The sequence below is a fragment of the Coenobita brevimanus genome, chromosome 45 (genome assembly GCF_032717465.1).
Source record: "Coenobita brevimanus isolate Jiangsu-jjx chromosome 45, ASM3271746v2, whole genome shotgun sequence".
Classification (NCBI taxonomy): domain Eukaryota; kingdom Metazoa; phylum Arthropoda; class Malacostraca; order Decapoda; family Coenobitidae; genus Coenobita; species Coenobita brevimanus.
Genome location: NC_136998.1, coordinates 37,666,109 through 37,681,151, shown reverse-complemented (window position 1 = coordinate 37,681,151; position 15,043 = coordinate 37,666,109).

Below are 15,043 nucleotides of genomic sequence, written 5' to 3'. Positions count from 1 at the left end.
GATGGGGATGTTGGAGAGTGAGGAGACTAGGAAAAGGGGGGAGAATAGGGGGTGAGTGGGGATGAGACTGGGGAGAGTGGGCATGGGGGAATGATGGGTGATGGGCGGTGATGTGGAATGAGGATGAGAGTAGGGGAGTGGTAAATGACTGGGAAATAGCCTGGAAGTGTGAGGAGAGTGGGGATGAGGATGGGAGTGGGGACTGAGTGAGGATAGAGGGATGGGGAGTGAGTGGTGATGAACATTAGGTGTGTAGGGAGAATGATGATGAGTTTGGGGGAGTGGAAGAATGAGTGGCAAATTGGTTGAGAAATATGGAGTGAGAGGGAATGAGGTTGAGGGAGTGGGGAGTGAGGGGATGAGGGTAGAGGAGTGGGAAGTGAGTGTGCCGGGGGAGTGGGAAGTGAGTTAGTGAGGATGGGGAAGTGGGGAGTGAGTGGGGATAGGGAGTGAAGGTAGGGACTTGGGGGGATTCGGAGTGGAGAGAGAGAGAGAGAGAGAGAGAGAGAGAGAGAGAGAGAGAGAGAGAATGTGTTTACTACAATATGCGGGTATGTCAGTGAATCATACTTGTTTCTGGATGCGGGTGTGGCTGAAAGTGTGTGTGTGTGTGTGTGTGTGTGTGTGTGTGTGTGTGTGTGTGTGTGTGTGTGTGTGTGTGTGTGTGTCGGTAGGTAGGTAGGTATTTGATGTGGAAGTAAATGGTCGCGATGATAATAATAGCAACAACAGCATTAACAACAACAATAACCACAACAACAACAACATTAACAATAATAATAATAATAATAATAATAATAATAATAATAACAACAATAATAATAATAATAAACAATAATACAAATAATACCTAACCCCAACAACACATACACACACACACACATGCACACACGCACACACACACACCTGCACTCTACGGTCGATACACATATATACACATACCATACGGCCAGCAGGGGGACGTGGCGAAAGAAAGGGCAGTAAACCAGGAGAGGAACAGCAACAGCAACTGCAACAAGAAACAATAATAATAATAATAATAATAATAATAATAATAATAATAATAATAATAATAATAATACGGTAATAATAAGTAGAAGACGAAGAAGAAGGAAAAGATGAAGAAAACAAGTACAAGATGGAGAAGGAGATGGAGAAGGAGGTGGAGAAGGAGATGGAGAAGGAGATGGAGAAGGAGGTGGAGAAGGAGATGGAGAAGGAGGTGGAGAAGGAGATGGAGAAGGAGGTGGAGAAGGAGATGGAGAAGGAGGTGGAGAAGGAGATGGAGAAGGAGGTGGAGAAGGAGATGGAGAAGGAGGTGGAGAAGGAGGTGGAGAAGGAGATGGAGAAGGAGGTGGAGAAGGAGATGGAGAAGGAGGTGGAGAAGGAGATGGAGAAGGAGGTGGAGAAGGAGATGGAGAAGGAGGTGGAGAAGGAGATGGAGAAGGAGGTGGAGAAGGAGATGGAGAAGGAGGTGGAGAAGGAGATGGAGAAGGAGGTAGAGAAGGAGATGGAGAAGGAGATGGAGAAGGAGGTGGAGAAGGAGATGGAGAAGGAGGTAGAGAAGGAGATGGAGAAGGAGGAGGAGGAGAAGGAGGAGATGGAGAATAAGAATGACAATTAAAATCAATCCATCACCCATTTTTTTTCCTTGCTCCCTCAAGAGCGTAGGAGTCCGGGGCTAGGATACTCAGCTCCGACACTTAAGGCGAGGGTGACCAGCCTCACTCGTCCCTGAGCGGCATTATATGAGCAATAAACCCCAACTCTTCCACAGATATAAACCGACTGGAGCGCCTTAACCCTTTAAACCACCACCACCACCAACAACAACAACAACAAAAACATCACCCCTACACCATAAGCAAAGATTTATACACACACGTTCATGCATACCACACAAGGGCCGCATACATACACATATACACACCACCAGGGACATGCACATACATATATACATGCAGCTGGAGGTGGGTGTAAGGGAGAAAGGGCAATAAACCAGGGGGAAGAAAGTGTTGCCGATAATATTGCGGTTGCTGGCCCGGGTAAATGGTAACTTGGGATAGTGGATGATGATGGATGGATGGCTGGATGGGTTGGGAAGGGGGATAGGGAGGGGAAGAGGAGGGGGGAGAAGGGGGGAAGGGAGAAAGGTAAAGGGATGGGAGAGGAGCTGAGGGAGAAGGAAGGCTGTTGGAAAGCAGAGGGACGGGAGAGGGACGGAGAGAAAGAAGTGAGAGAGGAGCGGAGATGTGGAGAGGGGTAGGGAGATTTGGAGATGAGGATAGGAGGAGGAGGAGGAGGAAAAGGGAAAGGGAAGTGGGAAAGAAAAAAAAAAGGGGGGTGGGGAGACGAGGGAGTGGGGAGGGTGTAGCAATATGTGGGTGTGGTAGGGTGGGGGGATTGGGTAATATTACATGAAGGGGTGATACATGGTCGTGTGTGGTTGATGGATGGCTTTGTGTCCTGTATTATGTATCAGATCAAGAGTACAAACTTGATGATGGTCGATGTTAATGGTACTGTCTGGTGATTTGGTGGTGGTGGTGGTGGTGGTGGAATGAGTGGTGGTGGTGGTGGTGGTGGTGGTGGTGGTGGTGAGAGGAGTGGTGGTGGTGGCGAAAGATTGATTTGCAGGTGGTGATGGTAGCAGATGTTTTGATGGTGGCGGTGGTGGTGAGAGTGATGGTGATTTGGTGGTGGTGGTGGTGGTGAAAGAGAGAATGCTGGTGGTGGTGATGGTGGCTAATGTTTTGATGGTAGTGGTGAGACAGGCAGGTGGTGGTAGGTGGTGGTAGTGGTATGTGAGAGGTAGAGTGGTTATGGTGATGAGATGAGGTGATAATATAATGGTGGTAGGTGTGGTGATGATGGTGGTGAGTGGTAGTGGTGGTACCTGATGATATGGTGGTGGTAATGGTGAGAAGGGTGGTGGAAGGTGGTGGTAGTGGTGAAAGTGGTGATGGTGATAGTGGTAGCTGACAACCTGATAGTGGAAATGGTGAGAGAGATCGAGGTACTGTAGGTGGTAATGGTGATTGTGATGGCAGTGGTGAGTGTGGAGAGACTGGTAATGACTGATAATGACAAGATGGATGGTGGTGTTAGAGGAAGTGATGAGGGAGGTATAGACAGTGATGTTAGTGAAGGTGATGTTAAAAGAAATGGTAGTGATGAAGATGCTAGGAGTGATGCTGGTAGTAATGAAGGTGGTGCTGATCTCTAGGGAGGTGGTGATGGTGATTTTGGTGATGATGGAGAGGGCTGTACTGGTAGTTGTAGTGATGCATAGGACGATGATGGTGATGAATGTGGTGGTGAGGTGACAGTATTGGTAGTGGGTGGTGAAAGTGATGATGATGATATTGATAAGTGTTGGAAAAATTGTGATGATAGTGGTGATCGTTGGTAATGGTGGTGGTAATGGAGATGAAACTTGGGTGGTGATGATGATGATGATGATGATGATGATGATGGAATAAGCAGTACTGTAATAATCGTGTTGAGAATGGTGATGATGATAGTGTTGGTGATAGTGAGGATGGTGGTGACAGTGACAGAGTTGGTGATGATGTCAGAGATGATGGTGACGCTAGCGATAGTGGTGGTGGTGATGGTGATAATGATGAAGGTGATAATGATGGTGGAGCAAGTGAACGTTGATATGTGTGTGTGATGACGGTGCAGTGTGGGGGGAGAGAGAGAGAGAGAGAGAGAGAGAGAGAGAAAGAGAGAGAGAGAGAGAGAGAGAGAGAGAGAGAGAGAGAGAGAGAATGATTGATTGATGGATGGTGGTTGTCGATTTTGAGTTCACCATCCATGACACGAACGATCCCAAACGCCAGGTCAATGTGAACGATACTTTCCGGGAAGGTGAGCGAAAGGGAGGCAGAAACACACTATAATACTGTACAGTTTTATAAAATTCTCGGACACCTTCATAAAAATTTCGTACATTTTCGCGCCCTGTCTATTGCCGCTGCCTCTTTTTTTTTTTTTTTCTTAACCCTTTCAGTCCTAGAACGTCTTTTATTTATTTATTTATTTGTTTATTTATGCTACTTACAGATGATTTTAATAAATTTTCGGAAACGACCGCCATTAAAATTTTTCCTCTTTTGAAACGCCTCCAGAGCTATAAAAAAAAATAATAATGATAACAGGAACAAAAAATAAAATAAATAAAAAAGGGGTCGTGTCATCGTACTGAAATGGTAGAGTAATAGACCCTGAATCTGGAGAGAGAGAGAGAGAGAGAGAGAGAGAGAGAGAGAGAGAGAGAGAGAGAGAGAGAGATTACAGGGAAGCTACTCTGGAACTGAAGAAACTTGACTGACGATATCCAGAATCAAAATAGTTAAGGTCTCTCTCTCTCTCTCTCTCTCTCTCTCTCTCTGATGGGGTGAATGGTAATGGTGTGACTGTGTGGTGGTGGTAGTGGTGACGTGGTGGTGTGATGGCGGTGGTGGTGATGGTCGTGATGGTGATGCTGGTGGTGATGGTAATGGTAATGACAGTGATGGTGATGACTGGTGGTGATGACGATGGTGGTAGTGATGATGGTGGTGGTGGTGTGGTGGTGGTGGTGGTGGTGGTGGTGGTGATTGTGGTGGTGATGACAGGCGTGGGTGGGTGGGGGGTCATCAATCAGGTATGGCAGTCGGGTTGGAGGTCATCAATCTTGATCACGGAGGCAGACAGGACCAGTCAGAGGGGGGAGGGGGCGCTCTCTCTCTCTCTCTCTCTCTCTCTCTCTCTCTCTCTCTCTCTCTCTCTCCTTTGAGGGGGGAATGAATATCCTAATCGACTTTGACTTCTTTCTTTGACACTGATTTGCTTATTTTAGGAAGGTAATACAATGAGAGAGAGAGAGAGAGAGAGAGAGAGAAAGCAGAAGAATTAGATATAAAGACATTGTGTAATTCTGTATCTTGGTTTTAATTGGAGTAGGGATGGTAAGGTGGACAGGGAGATGGATAGGGAGTATGAGTGTGGATGTGGAATAGAATTTGATGGAGTGAATGGGATGTGGGGATAGAATGCACGAGTGTGGATGAGTTGGTGGAGGGGTGGAGTACTGAAAGAGTGGATGAGGGGTGGAAGAAAGAGTGAATAATGAACTGGAAAACGCAGAAGGAAGGATGACAAGTTGTGGATAAGTGTGGAGTGAGATGGATGGGAAGGTGGAAGGAGGAATGAAGAAAAGATGAGGAGGTTGCGAAGAAATGGAGCAGAGTGGATACGGAGATGGAGAAAAGATTAAAATTTACTTAACATCTTCAGTAGTTACTTTTATTTTACTCATATACTGGTAGAAAACTTTACATAACGAAGGGACAAACAGATTTATAATTTTGCCCCATACCTAGTCTTCTGAGGAAACGTAAGAGCTAGGGAGGAGTGTACTGAATCTTGGCATGAAAGGAAAGAAAGACTGAACGATGGAAAGATGAATGTGTCTAAAAGTGGCTGGTGTAATAAAAGGAATTGTGGGAGGCCTATCACCACAGTACCATCTAGTCATTCTTGTGTGTGTGTGTGTGTGTGTGTGTGTGTGTGTGTGTGTGTGTGTGTGAACCGTCCATCAGTGTGTGTCGGTATTTAGTGACAGAACGAGGTCACTTTTTTTTTGTGTGTGTGTGTGTGTGATTAATGATCGCTATGACACTGCCCTGTTGCTGGTAGTTGTGGTTGTGGTAGTCAGTGGTAGTTATGGTAGTGGTGGTAATGGTAGATATGGTGCTATCCTCATTTTCCTCTTCTTATCACATCACCATTCTTCTTTTATCTATATTTTTGTACTTTTTTCACTATCTTCATCTTTAAAATAATTCTTGTACGATTTTCACCATCTTAAGGAAAGGGTTACCAAATTTCTGTTCACCATCTTTATCCCTATCACCATCTCCGGCCATTCTTTATCCTCTCCTCTTATCATCACTTCTATCCTATCAACATCCTTATCCTCTCCTCTTATTATCACTTCTCTCCTATCTACATCCATCTTTTTTTTTTTCTCAATAATACAGGTGTTTTCATCCAAGCTGTAATTTTCTCGCTCACTATCTTCAAAACACTTTCTTATCTTTGCCACCATCTTCGTCCCTCCCCACCGCACCCTCACCCGTCACCTCTCCCCTATCATCATCACCATCACCATCTCCATCATCATCTTCACACCCAAATACCGGCCATCAACACCATCCATCACCACCAACACCATCACTCACTCTATCGCCCTCATCACCACGCCCTCATCACCTCCACCCATCATTATCCACTCTCCCTCAATGCCCATTATCACCTTTCTCCCTCGTACTCTCTTTTACTCCCCTTCTTTGCCTCTCTTTTACTCTTTATTTCCTCTCTGTTCCTTCTTCATTTCTCTTTTTATTGCTTCTCGTCCTTCTTTGCCTTCCTTCACTCTTGTATCTTATTTCTCTTTTCTCTTTTTCATATATCCCTTCTCTCTCTCTCTCTCTCTCTCTCTCTCTCTCTCTCTCTCTCTCTCTCTCTCTCTCTCTCTCTCTCTCTCTCTCTCTCTCTCTCTTATTGTTTCTCATCCTTCATTATTGCTTCTTCTTTTCTTCCTCGTCTCTCTCTCTCTCTCTCTCTCTCTCTCTCTCTCTCTCTCTCTCTCTCTCTCTCTCTCTCTCTCTCTCTCTCGGTGGTTTGCCGCAAGATCTACGTTTCCTCAATCTAGGTTTAACAAGGGCCTCTCCAGCTCAGTTCGCTTCGCATGCTGGTTTAACATGACGTAAAACCCGACATGATAGGGTTTAGTGGGTTCAGAGAAGGAGGGTTCACTATGACTGTGTGTGTGTGTGTGTGTATGTGAGAGAGAGAGAGAGAGAGAGAGAGAGAGAGAATAGCTGGTCGATAGAAAAAAATAATAATAATAAAAATATGTACTTGTGGGAATGGACTTCACTCTTCTCTCTCCCTCCCATCTTTCCCCTCTTTCCTCCTCTCTCTATCTTCTTCTTCCTTCCTTCCTTCCTTCTCTTCATTCTTATTTTCTCCATACTTCCTTCCATCCTTAGCTCCTTCTGTCTTTTCTTCTTTCTTTCCTTCCCTCCTCACCCCTCCCTCTTCATCCACCTTACCCATCCTCACCCCTCCCTCTCCTTCACATCTCCCCCTTACCCCCACTTCCTTCATTCTTTCTCCCTCTTCTCCCCTTCTCACCCTCCCCTTCTCTTCTTCCTCTTCTCCTAACTCTCCCTCCCACCTCATTCTTCCCTCCTTTCACCTCTTCCCCCTCCCTCTCCTCCTAACTCTCCCTTCCACCCCATTCCTCCTCCTTCTCATCCTTTTACCCCCTACCTCTTCCCTTCTTCCTTCTTCTCAACACTCCCTCCACCCCTACCTTTCCCCTCTCCTTCCCTCCTATCTTTACCCCTTTCTCTCTCCCCTCCCTGTTCCCCCTCTTCTCTCCCTCCTCCCTCTCTCTCCACTCCTTCCCTCTCAACACCTCCCCACTTACAACATAACGCAGTCTGGCATCTTAAAAATCTCTCCTGTTTTATAATGGTTATCGCTGCACTCCACATTTTCTTTTACCTCTCTTCACGATCGTACAAGTGTCAAAAAAGAGAAAAAAGAGAGTGAGTGAGAAAAAAGAGAGAGAACGAGGAAAAAAGAGAGTAGTAGGCGAGGAAAAAGAGGTGTGTATGCTTGTGTGAGTGTCTGGGTGTTTAGAGGAGAGAGAGAGAGAGAGAGAGAGAGAGAGACGACAGACAGATAGACAGACACAGAGAAGGACATAGACAGATACAGACAGACAGACAGACATACAGACAGACACAGAGACAGATACAGACAGACAGATAGGCAGACAGACAGACAGACTTGAGAAATATTACCTGAATGGTATGTACGAATACCTTTAAAATAATATCCTTGCCATCTTCTTATATGATTACTTAGAAGAGACATTAAGAAGGCAGTGAATAATATCCCCCGGTGGTGACAAGGAGAAGAAGATGAAGAAGAAGAAGGAGGAGGAGGAGGAGGAGGAGGAGGAGGGACAAGAAGAAGATGAAGAAGGAAAAGATCCTTCTAAGTGACATGCATGCGTGGTTAAGATGAAGGATGTTAGGAAAAGTTCCGGATTAGATGAACTTTCCATTTTCTTCATCTTTTCCCTCACTGATGTCCTTCCACCTTTCCCATCCCGTCTCAAGAACAAGTGTATGATTAGGGAGGTGTCCAGTCACATATACACCTGCTGTCCAGTCATATATATACCTGGTCTTCCATATTTCTGTCCCTTCCTTTTGCTGATGATCCCTTTCCTTCCCCCCTCTTCCCCTTCCTCCACTTTTTACCCCATTCTCTTATCCTCATCCCCCTCCCCACTTTTTCCTTCCCTTCCTCATCCCCATTCCCCACTTCACCCTCCCCCTTTCTCATCCCAGTCCCCCACTTCTGGCTCTCCTTTCCCCATCCCCATCCCACACTTCTCCTTTCCCCTTCCCTTTCCCAATCCCTCACTTCTCCCTCCCCTTTCCCCATCCCCATCCCCCCCTTCTCCCCCATTCACCCCAAAGAAGAGTCAGTTGTATGCCTAAAAAAGTACCAGAACATTATAAACCTATATAAATAAAATTCCCATATCTTCTTTCACGTTATCCCTCTCACCATCTCCCGAGGCAAGTGACTGATGCATAGAGATAGTATAAGAAATTCCCGTTTCCCCTGGCGATACCCTCTTCTCCTACCCTCCCTTTTTCCCTTCCCCCCTCTCCTCTTCTTTCCCCCTTCCCCTCCTCCTTCCCCCCTTCCCCCTCCTTTCCCCCCTCCCCTTTATATATCTGTTCCCTCACAAGAATAGTTATATGCATGCAAAAGTGTCCGATCATATACATAAACATAAACACAACTGCATTTTCCCCCTGCCTTTTATTGATATCTTCCCCATTCCTCTTCCCCCTCACCCTAGCCCCAGTCCTCTTTCCCCCACACACCCCACAACACCCCAACCCCACCCCTGACCCCACCAATCCACCCCTCCCCATCCCTCTTACAAACCTACCACCCTCTGAATCCCCAACCCCACCCATCCCCCGCTCTTCCCCACCCACCCGTCCACCCCTTATCCCCCACCCATCCCCCTCTCTTCCGCCACCCACCCATGCACCCCATAACCCCCACCCACCCCATTTGGCAAGGAATATGAATGTTTGCGACGCGCTGTGTGTCCTCCAACTCCGTCATTTTTCCTCCCCTGTTATTATCACTGCTATCGCTCGCATCTCTGTTATTATATCGTTTATCGCTCGTACCCCGCGCTCGTTATCGCCCGATGGAACGAGACTTTATTAGGAAGCGACCGTTTCCGTGAGTTTATGGTCTCTTTGGTCCGGGATCCAGGGAATATGGCGTCTCCTGCCCCCCTCTCCCCCTCCCCAGGTTCCTTTGTAAACAATGAGACACGTGATCTGTGACGTCAGCTGGGAGAGATGATAGGGTTACGTAATATGTCACTCCTGAAATCCTGAAATCAGACATCAGGACGTAGGAAGCAAGATTACGTCAGCAAGTACAAACAAGACTGTCAGTACAACGTAAACAATGACGTCGTGATCTGTGACGTCAGCTGAAAAACGAGATGGCTGAAGATTGCGTAATTTGGCGATGTCCCTGATCTGCGTTATGGGATCTGTGTTTGGAGCTTCAAAGATATAAACAAGACACATAATTTTGCCAGGTCAATGTAAACAAACGCTTGAACAGTCAGCCGGAATAAGAGATGGGATGAGACATGTGTAATTTTAATGATAGTTGTGGTGAAAGTGGTGGGATATTGTTTTAGGAGATGAATTAGACTTGATTACGTAATGAAAAAGTAAAACAGAGGTGTGATCAGTGACGTCAGGAGATTGCAGACAAAGGGTGGTATAGTTAGGAAGCTTACTAACTCTTCCTTACCGATTTATTCTTTATTCTGCTCCGTTACTAAATTCGTGTGTGTTATTCATGCAATCTATGTCGACAGTGAAAAGACACAAGAAGCAGACCAAGGGACATTAATGAGTAGTTTGGAAAATAAATCGCTAAGGAAGATGTGTTAGGGAACCTCCTCACCCTACGAGAATACGGGCCCAAGCCACCTGATCTGCCACGACATCTGGGAAGGAAAAAAATGGCGCATCACGTAGGCTAATATCAATCTGCCATCAAAGTCATGTGATCTGTGTCAGGATATATAAAGCTGTAACCAACACACATTATTGTTGTGTGTCTTGACTGTCATGTGTCAAGGTAAATTTTTCATGACATTATACACAAAGGCACGTGATCTCTAGAGTTACTGAATATAACATCATCATCATCATCATGCACATTCCAATTCACACAACCTTTACGTACAAATTTGTCGTTTTATATTCCACTCGTTCTACTTAGTAGCGATTTCATTCAGCTTAGAACACACTTTATAATGTTGGGGTGAATTATCCCCTTCATTAACCCCTTCGCTGCTAGGGGGCTCCAATATGCCAAATAATGTAGTCTGGCAGTAGAAAGAATAAGCAAAACATTATTGAACTGAAGAGAATGAAATCGGGGTGGGTAAACAAATGAATAGCATATGATATTTGGAATCTGAATGAAAACAACACCGCATGATATTGATGGTGATATGAATAAAACCACGTAATCTGTGAATCAAGTTCAGGGTGTAAACAAAGCCACGTGAAGGGTGATGACCAAACGTAAACAAACGCACGTGGTAATCACATGGCGTAAAAACGTAAACACTGCCACGTGGTCCTTATGAATCCACTCATTGTCCTTGATGTGGGCTAGTTGCTCGATATTATCCCTGTGTCTGACCCTCTCAACAGCACCTGATTCATCCGCCAGGCCTTGAACGACACACTAAATTGACCCAAATACCGTTCGTAATAAAGGTGAATTAGACATGACAGTTTCTCGTCCTGCGGGTGTGTGGTTGGCTGTATTATGGTCCTTATGATGTAGTAACTGATGGTCGAAAATTCCTTATGATCTATGTAGTTTCTGAATCACATGATCTTCATTGTAAGTTAGTTGTATCACGAAATGAGAGAGATGAGTGACAGGTGGTTTGAAGAGGGATAATGTTATGAAAGAAAATAGAAAATGTGGGTAGGGGCAGTGGAATGGATGGGGGTAACTATGCTATTCTTTTGGGGGGACAAGGGTTAGAGAAAGGACTAAATCTAGGGTAGGGAAAATAAGGATAAAAAGGGAACTGCGGAATCTGAAACTAGGGAAGAGGAAGGACAAAGGAAAAGTACAGATAAATAAGGAGGTGAAAAAGAAGCAAGGATAAAGAGATGAAAGACCTAAAAATGAGGATGACTAGATGTAATGGAGGAGGAGAGGGGGATGGGAAGGGGAGAAGAGAGGGAGGGGGATGGTGGGGGAAGGGGAGTGTCAAGAATTTCCTGGTGTTACTCATGCCTTCCTCAATTACCCCCTCCCCTTCTCACCCCTCCCCAACCCCCTTCCCCCCCTTCTCACCCCTCCCCAACCCCCTTCCCCCCCTTCTCCCCCCTCCCCAACCCCCTTCCCCCCCTTCTCCCCCCTCCCTATCCCCCTCTTTCACATCTCCCCGTCGTTCTTTATTCCCCTCCTATCGATAGTTCCCTCTTCCTTCTCCTTTCAATCCTTCCCACTTCCTTCTCCACTCAATTTTCCCTTTCCCCAACTTTCCCTCTTCACTCCTCCCCTTTCCCCTCTCCTTATTCTTACCCCTTCACTCATATTCCGTTCCCTTTCCTGTCATCTAACCCTTTCCCTTTTCCCATCCTCCTTCCCCTTCTTCCCCCTCTCCTTCCCTCTTTCCTCCCCAATCCCCTTCCCCCTCTCCTTCCCCTCCTTCCTCTCTCCTTCCCCTCCTTCCCCCTCTTCTTCCCCACTCCCTTCCCCCCTCCCTTGACATCATCACTTGCTCGCTAGGGAGTTTTCCAAGTGATATCACCAGGATGTGACTTCGTTATGGGAATGACGAGAGAGAGAGAGAGAGAGAGAGAGAGAGAGAGAGAGAGAGAGAGAGAGTCTTCCTAATTATTTTCTTATTGCTTCTGCAGGACTTCCCAGGGAGACCCGTGGTATGGAACGAGAACCAATATGGCTGACATGACCAGGTATGACTATATCTATCTGTCTATCTATCTATCTATCTGTCTATATGTTAAGAAAAGAGAGTTTTATGAGAATGAAGGAAGAAATGTAGCAACAACAGAAAAGGGGAATGAGAAATGAGGAGGAAAAAGGAAAAGAATTGCAGTCAAAATATGGAGTGAATACAAACAAACAGTAAAAGCCAAAGTATTCGCCCACAAATGCGTATCGCCCGCCGTCGCTAAAAACCTAGATCAGTAATTCTCTGGCAATCGGAGGCATATCATCGCAGGTCCACTAAATCCGAAAAAAAAAGTCTTAAGGTATCGCCCGCCGCGTTTCAGTGTCTCTGCGTTCCTGTCTTAAAAAAAAAAAAATAATAGTAATAATGAATCTGTATCCTCTGGCAATCGGACGCATATCATCGCAGCTTCGCCAAACTTATTAACCAACAAGCCAGATATCCCGGGATTCTGCACACAAAGTTTGGATTCAATTTGCCAACTTAATTCTGAGATATTCTAGCAACAGACACACACGTACACACAGACACACACAGAGACGCAGGCGACTACATTATAATCTTGCTAGGAGGACGATAATAAAAACAAAGGACAAGAGATGTGATAGGCGAAGAGACGGAAGAAGAGGAGGAAGCAGGAAAAAAAAAAAAGAAGACTCAGGACTGAAGAGAGACAATCAGGGAATAGCGAAGCGAGGGGAGAATAGGAGAAGAAGAAGGGAGGAATGGAAAGAGGGAGAATCATGCAGGAAGGGGACTGGAGAGAGAGAGAGAGAGAGAGAGAGAGAGAGAGAGAGAGAGAGAGAGAGAGAGAGAGAGAGAGAGAGAGAGAAAGAGAGAGGAGGGGGAAAGAGAGACAGAAGGAGGATGGACAGGAGGGGGGATGGCGAGAGGGAGTAGGGAAGGGGGGGAGAAAAAGAAAGAGGGGGTGGTGAAGAGGGAGGGGGAGAGTGACACACACACACTAGGGGGGAGGGGAAGAAAGCCAGGGGGAGGAGGGGGACACACACAAACACACACGGGGGGGGGAGGAGAAGAAAACGGGGGGTGGTAGGATAGGGGTAAGGGGGGGGACTGTCATAAATTCCTTCAACAATGGTTCGTGCATTAGAAGCGACGTTTTGAATCAAGACAAATTAGACGAGATGCAGGACTTGGATTTATGCTTCCCCCTTGACGTGATGCGGGGGGAAGGGGGAGGGGGAAGGGGGAGGGGGAGGGAAGAGGCTAGTTAAGGTGATGGGGAAAGAGAGTGTGGGGGGAGGATGGGAGGCGGAGAGGATTAAGTAAGTAGGTAGTTATATGCATTGACAAATAGAGATAGATAGATAGATAGATATACAGGTGGACAGATAGATATACAGGTTGACAGACAGACAGGTAGATAGATAGATAGACAGACAGGTAGATAGATAGATATACAGATAGACAGGTGTAGGTAGGCTGGTATGGATATAGATGGAGAGAAACTGATGTCGAAAGGAAATTAAATATTGTGAGGGGAGAGAGAGAGAGAGAGAGAGAGAGAGAGAGAGAGAGAGAGAGAGTAGATAATTAAGATAAAGAGTAATTAGAAGGGAGAAGATGAAGGATGAAGAAAGTAGGTGATGAGAGGACGATGAAAATTTAATAACTTTCCCATTTTCTCTTCTTTCTCACCCATTTCCCTCCCCATTTCTACTCTCCCCTTCCCATTCAACATTCTTTCTTCCCCTTTCCTCGCTTTTCCCTCCCCATTCCATTCTTCATCTCCCCTCCCCACCCCTCTCTCTCCTTCTCTCCACTCACTATATTCATTCTACCTCCCCTCTTCCTCATTTCTTCCCTCTTCCCCTCCTCATTCATTGTAATCATTATTTTATTCTCCTTCCTCCCCATTTCTTACCCATCTTCGCTCCATACTTCCCCATGCACCCCTCTCTTTCTCACATACCACCATTCCTCTTCTCCCCTCCTCCTATTCGTTCCTTATCATTTGCTCCTCCCCTCCCCATTCATCCTCTTCTCCCCATTTACTTTCCCATCCCATTTCACCTTCACATTTCCCTTCAACACTTCCCCATTCACCCTTCCCTCCACTTCCCTCCCAGATCTTACCCCCACCCATCCCTCACCTCACCTCCCCTCCCCTTCCCTCTCCTCCCCTACCCATTCCCTCTCCACACCTTGTCTTTAACCCCCTCACTCACCCCTCATTCCCTCTCCCATCACTCACTCACCCCTTAACCTTTCCCTCGTCTATCTCTCTTTTTCACCTCCTCCTCATTCCCCCCTTCATCCCTCCTTCCTTCATCCTTCCTTGAACATAAACTTCCTTCTCCTCCTTCAAGCGTCTTGTCCTCTACCTTCCTTCCTTCCTTCATTCCTTTTCCTCCCTTAATCTTAATGTTCCTTCCCTTCCCTCTTTTTATTTCACTCCTGTAAGATTTGTTGTGTTTTTTCTCAATCATTTCTTTCATTTCCTCTGCTCCTGTGACTTGGAAATGAGTCCATCTATTACTACTCCCGGACCCCCTCTTCTGGACTGCAAGATCTGTGTGATGTGTGTATATTCGTAGTAATTATAATCCTCCATCCTGTCTCTGTCTGTTTCACTTTCCTTTATTTCATCCTTTGCTTGTATGTTTCAATCTACACGGCAGCCTCTTCCTACGTCTTCTTCGCTAACTTCGCCTCTCTCTCTCTCTCCCTGTTCTCAATATCCATCCCTCTCTACCCATCGATTCCTCTCCATCCCTCTCTCCCTCCCTCCCCACCATCTCCCTTCCTCTCCCCTCTTTCTCTCTCTCCCTCCCCACCACTTCCCTCCCTCTCCCCCCTCCATCCCCTCCCCCCCGATAATTTACAGTGGGCCCAAATAATGTATTCTGAAGGCCCGGCTCTCCTCTTTCCCTCCCCAGTTGTAAA